The sequence below is a fragment of the Megalops cyprinoides genome, chromosome 4 (genome assembly GCF_013368585.1).
Source record: "Megalops cyprinoides isolate fMegCyp1 chromosome 4, fMegCyp1.pri, whole genome shotgun sequence".
Taxonomy (NCBI): Eukaryota; Metazoa; Chordata; class Actinopteri; order Elopiformes; family Megalopidae; genus Megalops; species Megalops cyprinoides.
The window spans coordinates 28,781,648-28,788,102 of record NC_050586.1 but is presented as its reverse complement, the minus strand read 5'-3'; the positions used below and the strand labels follow the sequence as shown (position 1 = coordinate 28,788,102).

The 6,455-nt window shown below is 42.8% G+C and overlaps 1 protein-coding gene across 2 annotated transcripts in view; it reads left to right on the top strand.

Moving 5' to 3' along the window:
* The first annotated feature begins 2,756 nt into the window (after nt 1–2,756).
* The window catches only part of cemip2 (cell migration inducing hyaluronidase 2), a 41,662-nt gene continuing 37,963 nt past the window's right edge, over nt 2,757–6,455 (top strand). For both annotated transcript variants that reach the window (XM_036526534.1, XM_036526533.1), the window contains exon 1: nt 2,757–2,939. The gene's annotated coding sequence lies outside the window, so the exon portion shown is untranslated. The remainder of the gene's footprint in view (nt 2,940–6,455) is intronic.

Genomic DNA, 6,455 nt, shown 5'->3' with positions numbered 1-6,455 from the left:
GGGTTAAAACGGACCTTTGCAGAGAAACAGTCATACATTCGGAGCAGTCGGAGAGCTATTTTTGATTAGATGTGTGCATCAGCAGAGGGTTATGTTGAAGGTGAGGAACGTGAAAATGTCAGTGATGTACTCCCGTGACGAACCTCTCCTCGTTTCACCCAGCGCGACGGCGCTTGCATTTCCCACGGCGTGAATTGGACATGCTCGTTTGCATAGATTTGCATGCAGAATTCACTGCGGGGTGTCAAGCCATCCAAACGCTCCTTGTATGCACCGACTCCCTATTTGCCGTTGATCCTGACACGTTGTCTGGCCGTATGATGCCCAAATCCTCACAATTAATTTCCCGCCTGTTTCATATCCATGGAGACAGCTGGGTTGCAAGGCTATGCTATAACTGTTACCATTCACAGCACACGGGCTGACTGTTGCATTACATTTCTTATTCATTAGCTTATTAGAGGCCATCGCCCAGACAGCTTACGGCTGCCCATACACATCGCTCACATTCTGTTTCATAGATATTTACTGGAGTTACTGAAGTGCTGAGCCTTTGTGAGGACTCTGGACTGTTGCAGTGTCTAAACGCCTTCTCGTGGTGGCTATTTGTCAGGACTGAAGTGTTTTAATGATACATATTCACCTTCAATGGGGATGTGCTCCTGATTGTCATCGATTGTCATTGTCCACTTTCTGGTTGAAAATGGTTAGAAATGAACACAATGATCCCCCAAGCAGTAGAAGACAAACCCGACAAATTAATCAAAACTGTTTTTAAAAAACGAGGGCACAGTGAATGGAAATGAAGTAAGGTGGTAACTATGTGAAATCATAATACACATGTTCATATACAGCTGAACTAGGCCTATATCTAGAACAAAGGTAAAGGTTTGCATTTTAACCCCCCCCCCCCCCCCCCCCCCCCCAAACCAAAAAAAACATCAGACGACAAAATAACTTTGCATTTGAAATCCATAGATACTGTTAGATGCAATTCCTCCACTGGACACATGGGGACGGTAGAGAGAACTGAACGCTAAATAGATCACCCTGTAGAACTGAACAAATGTGTGTAAAGCTTGAGCTCTTCCATCAAAGGTGCAACGCACAAGATTTCTCTCAAGGGGCCATGATGTAACACTTTCCAAGAGCAAACACTCAACAGGGTGTGCTGTTTCTGCTAAGCTATGCCTATTGTCAATGCGTTACAAATACACACTGTGTGTAGTTGTATTTGGCTGGCTTATGATTACGATCCTTATTGTCATTTACTCACATTTACGTCTGAGGGACAGTTGGATACGAAATGAGTGTGGTGACATGGAATGCAGGGAGAAAGGTGTCTTTGTGGTGATGAAAAAGCAGCACTCAATAGCCACACAATGGCAGGTTTTATTCCCTTTTCTTTTTGTACAGCTATTGGTGACCTCACATATATTCTAATTTGGGGGTCAGACATCAGGCTAGTATGCTGACCCCACAACAGAGTAGTCAGTGTACTAGCCCCATGTCTATGACCTTTGACTTGTGTGGCCTAAAGGCAGGCCATAAATAAGTCTCGCTAACATTGTTCTGTACAGAGAAGGAAGGAGGAAAAGAAAGGGAAAAGGGAAACAGCAAAAAAAAGACAGAAAGAGATGAAGAGAAAGAGAGAAAGAGGAAGATGAAGAGATAAACAGGAAAGAGAAGAATAGGGTGACATCAGAATGCGTGCTTTTGCTGAAACCCTGTGTGTGTCCGCTGGTCAGAAGGCCTGTTTTCTCTCATCAGACATGGCGCAGAGCCCACTGAGGAGATCACACTGTGAACAATGTGGCGTGAAGGGCATTTTTTTGGTACACCACTGCCCTCCTCTAAAAAGCCACCCCTCTGAATCAGTATGCCATCAGCACCGCTGGTTCGGCCAGCAGTGCAGATAATGATCAACGGAGAAAAAACAACTGTCATCCAGCTGAGGATGCATCTGCAACCAGCATAATAAATACACCAACCGTCACAGCAAACGGGTGAAATATTTCCCTAATGTTGCTGTGATATTGTAGCAGCAGTAGTGATGCTGATATGCCATAGAAACCAGGGAGGGGTTTGTCGCTACTAGGATACAGGGGCTGTGAGGTGCCAAGTGCATGTATACCATACAGGTTAATTTTAGTCCATTTCTAAGGTTTCCTTTATATGTCGCCATGGCAACCATAAACCTGGCCAACTTGCTAGCTGTAAACTAAACTTTTCATGCATGCGTGATTCTATAATATTTGTGATGTTTTTCTGTTCTCATTTGGCGTCCTCTACAATTAAAACACCAATATATCGCCCTTATATTCAACGCATGACTCTTCATTTTTCCATTTTAACCAGTATTTATGTGTTTATGAAACACCATCATTATGACTTTTCCCGGTTTTTATATTCATTAATCACGTACTTTAAATACGTACAATTATTTAAGGTCATAACCCATAAAGATAGATCTGATGCAAGGAATTAATGTGTTTGTTGCGAAAATATACTTACACCACTGTGTACTTATCTTGGATATTGACAGAATAAAAAAATCTCCACTCTGAATTTAAGACATAGCCTACAAAATTCCCATACATCTGCAAATGCCTTGTTGGCCTTTCTCCCCGTTTATGTCAGTAGGTGGAGTGCGCTCTACGCTGTGTGCGTGATTCTCTAGAATCATTTTTTGGCCACTCCTTTACCGCGTCAATCTCCAGTGCTAACCTCCTGTTCCACTTCCTCTACAAGCCGCGTCTGGGATAGGGGCTGGCTGAGTTCAGCCTTAAAGAAAAACACCATGTAAAAAAGTATAAAAAGAGACGAGACGGACTCCTTTAGCTATTTGTATAAATCATTTTACTCCACGTGCTGGGAAATACTCTGCTCTTACACAAAAGGCGAATGGCAAGCGAAATAACAGAATAGATCTTTCAGAGGTAAGCGTCCGCTCGCACATTGTTTGAGAGACTCGTCAAATGTGGCAATTTGAGATCTTCCTCACTGGCGTTACTGGACTGAAACTCCCAGACTGAGATACTGAACGTGTCATCTTTGTTAGATCAGGTTAGGTATTTACGAAATGGTTTCTCTTTATTTTGGTTATTTTCTTTTGCTCGAAGCGATATGCATTCCTACTCGGATCGTTCTGAGTAATACAACGTGCATTTATTTTGTACAGCAAGTAAGCTATTACCTCGCTCGCTTGGTAGCTGTATTATCTTCTAGTTACTTTGTGTCAGTCAATGAAACCGTGGCTAAAACGTATCGGCCGTAGATACTACAGCAGTATTTTTTCACGTGATGTACGTACAGTAGCGATATGAACACGAGTTCCTTTTATTCAAGTCATCTGCCGTGAACTTTGCAGAGTCGATTCGTTGGTTGGCTGACAAGTTAAGTTTTTACGAATACCAGAATGATGAGAATAACCAACGTTGGAAAAGAGAAGGATTCAAATTACATATTGAAAATGTAAACAACTAGTTGTAAATGAGTTTTTCTGTAATGCGTTTGTAGTATTAAAGATAGGCTACATAGGCTACATTAAGACGCACGCACATACAAACACTGTTAAAAGCAACAATCGAGATTTGACATGTGTCCAGCGCATTGGCACTTGAGGAACTGTAGCCATCTGTAGCTGGAGTTGGGACAAAACGCTTCTTCGCTCTCTAGATTTGCATGTTGAGAATTCATTGTAATTTCGTGCCTGATAATTTCAGAATAACCCTTTACCGTATAGTGTAATTACGTACGGTGATTTGCACACATTTGCGGTTGGAAATGTTGGAGGAACAGCGAATCGTCTTCGTGAGCCAGCTTTGCGCAGGCAGCGCAGGCATTGTGCAGCGCTGTGGAGTTAACCTGTCTACGATTAAGTGATAGTGCCCAGCGACCTTTTAAACAGTCACTGTATTAATATAAGCCAGTTTATAAGTCGTTTATAAATGTGATATCTTACTTGACATGTTGATGATGACGACGACAATCGGTTTTTCCTTCAAACTTTATTGCTGTTATTTTTTGTGCGTAGGGGAAACTCAGATAAGAGGAAGGAGTGACATTTCCATCACGGTGAATGCAATGTAATAACCGATTGTACTGTAGTAACTGATTATCAGCATATATCGTCTAAATAAAGATACACCAGATATTCTGACTGATTCTATAAGGTTCAGTCTGTTGCTCGTTGGAGTTAACCCCACAACCTTCCACTCACGACTTACCTAACAGAAATGGACTTATCAGTCTTTTTTTTGCAACAGGATTAGAAGTTAGTTAACTTCAAGACATTTTTGTCTCCAGATTGGACTTCACCAATCCTGGTTCTTTCATGGTTCCATTGCAGTTGTAGCATGACTGTGGCACCTTAGTATGGAGTCAGTGACAATAGCTCACCTTAGCTAATATCTGAAGTGAATACAAGAAAACACTGAAGTGTTGTGACAACCAAAGGAACGTCCCTCAGATGGTCATATTTTACATGAGATTTTATTACAACACCCTCATGGCTGTTCTTCCTTGTTGCAGTGAATTGTCTGTGCTTGTATTAGGGTTCACCCCTCTTTTGCAAGCCTGCTTGCTCCCACGGCTAAGAGATTTGCCCTGTGGCAGGCAGCATAACTCTTGCAGTGGGTGTAGTCTTGGTGTTGACCGCAGGACCTGAAACGCCTGCGCTGATAGTGTGCCAAGCTTGCCCCAGCTGGGAGTCCTGCTAGTGGTATGCCTTTTTAACTGAATTTCAGGAACTGCACTGGGGATCGTTACCTTGCCGACAATCCCCCGAGTGGCTGTTACCGGGGAGAGTGCTCCCTCAATGGCTGTTACCTTAGAAGAAGGAGGGGCCTGCCGTGGCTTTATGAGGTCATAATTGATGCGCCTGCGAGGGCAGCGTTCATGCACAGACTCTGTGGAGTCCCCCTGCTCGGCGGGGTGTGTGTCCAGCTCTGAGGTCTGCGCTCTCCCTCTGTCCAGAAGCCCTCTCGGGTCAGAGCTGAGTGACAAAGTTGGTAGCCCGTTTAAACAAAATAAGCCACCGCAGTTGAGGTCGTTTTATGTGGATCTGCTCTTTTTTTTTTTAAATCGCCAGAAGAGAACTGAAGCAGTCTGCGGTGGTTTGCGTGCGGGGTATAAACCGGGGTGAAGGAGAAAAGCAGAAATGGCTGAGTCATCCCTCATTTAACAGAGTTTTATTTTTACTATTTTCTTTTCCTTTGGTGCATGATTCAAGCCAAGCATTTGTCAAACCAAAATAAAATGAGTTCTGATCTGCTTTGAAGATCACTCATGTGGGATGTGTGCAGTCATATTTAATATGGTACATATGCCCCACATACATTGAGTAGATGTTAAATTATAGATCCTGCTGTCATGTTTATTTCAACAAAAAAAGACCAAACTATAGTTACGTGGTAGAGGATGCACTTTGTAATCGGCTTCAGTGGTCTTTTCCAAAAAGATTGTAGGCCTACATTTTAATGTCCTAATGCTGTAAGTATGTATATGTAGAAAAACAGAAGTTCTGAGGGCTGAATAAAATTCAGGGGAAGGGTCTTTGTGTCTGAAATCTCCACATATCCATCAATTCAGATTTATAGTCACATCACCCTTGGAACGAACAATGGAAACCATAGCAGGGCAAAGGTTATCAGCTGCCACAGCAGTGGAGTGTGTGTGTGTGTGTGTGTGTGTGTGTGTGTGTGTGTGTGTGTGTGTGTGTGTGTGTGTCTGTGTACGTGTACGTGTGTGTCAGGAATCACGGACAGCAGATATTGCAGTGGAAGGACTTTTTGGGAGTGATTTCGGCCTTGTTATTTCCTCCTAATGTTAGGCAGAACTGGGGCACCTCGTTGTCTTATGACATTAATCAGAACCACGTGTTTGAAAGGGCATGTTTTGCGTGGGGCTCCACACCCAGCAGCTTAGGTGGAAAAGGCACATAAACACCTTGGATGAAATACTTCTGAAGGGAAAAAAGAAACACTACTTTCTTTTTTCCTGCCCTGTTCATCTAGGGTATTTGTTCTGAGGCCGCACAAACCCAATGTGTTTGGTGTATTGTTAAAATACTCGGTCTGGCTTGTGTGTGTTCAGCAACATAAAGACAAAACAGATGTTAACTTGCTGTTAACTCATAAAACGTGACTTCAAACATGTCTAATGAAGGCACGGTGTCTCTACTCCTGATCGTGACCGTACCACTCTTCTACTCTGTTGTCACTCAGAATGACCACCAGAGTCTGAAAAAAGAGTATTAAATGACCATAGCCTTAATAATAAACATCACTGGCTCTCTCAACGGCATGCAAAGGTGTTCTCTGAAAAAAAATGTTAAAATAAACCCAGGGAAAGTGTTTAAATGAATGTGCCAGCTATGGACTGCTCATTAAGCCTACAGTATGTGTGCTTGTTGCACCCTACAGCTTTAAGCTGTCATATTAAAGTATTCTAGA